This window comes from Desmodus rotundus, chromosome 3 (assembly GCF_022682495.2).
Source record: "Desmodus rotundus isolate HL8 chromosome 3, HLdesRot8A.1, whole genome shotgun sequence".
NCBI classification, from domain to species: Eukaryota; Metazoa; Chordata; class Mammalia; order Chiroptera; family Phyllostomidae; genus Desmodus; species Desmodus rotundus.
The window spans coordinates 65259497-65260232 of NC_071389.1; positions in this window are offsets into that span (position 1 = coordinate 65259497).

Consider the following 736-nt stretch of genomic DNA (forward strand, 5'->3'; position numbering starts at 1 on the left):
TGATATTTGGCCCTTACAACTCAATAATGAATATTTCCTCAAGAAACAAGCAATTATATTTCCACACATTTAGAATTAGCAAGGACCTACAACCTAGATTACTCTATCCAGCAAAGCTATCATTTAGAAAGGAAGGGAAGATAAAGTGCTTCTCAGATAAGGTCAAGTTAAAGGAGTTTATCATCACCAAGCCCTTATTATATGAAATGTTAAAAGGACTTATCTAAGAAAAAGAAGATCAAAACTATGAACAGTAAAATGACAACAAACTCATAACTATCAACAACTAAACCTAAAAAACAAACTAAGCAAACAACTAGAACAGGAACAGAAACATAGAAATGGAGATCACATGGAGGGTTATTGGTGGGGAGGGAGAAGGAAGAGAATGGGGGAAAAGGTACAGGGAGTAAGAAGCAAAATTGGCAGGCACAAACTAGACAGGGGGAGCTTAAGAATAGTATAAGAAATGGAGAAGCCAAAGAACTTATATGTATGACACATGGACATGAACTAAGGGGAGGAGGAATGCTGGATGGAGGGGTATGCATGGTGGAGGGGGGTAAAGGTGAGAAAAAATTGGGACAACTGTAATAGCATAATCAATAAAATATACTTTAAAAAAGAAGAATTAGATTGAAGATAAACTTAAAGAACTACTATTGGTTTCTATTCTGAGCTTTACTCACTATCCACTGCAGAAATATATATTCACAGCATTTATTGCTGACTAAAA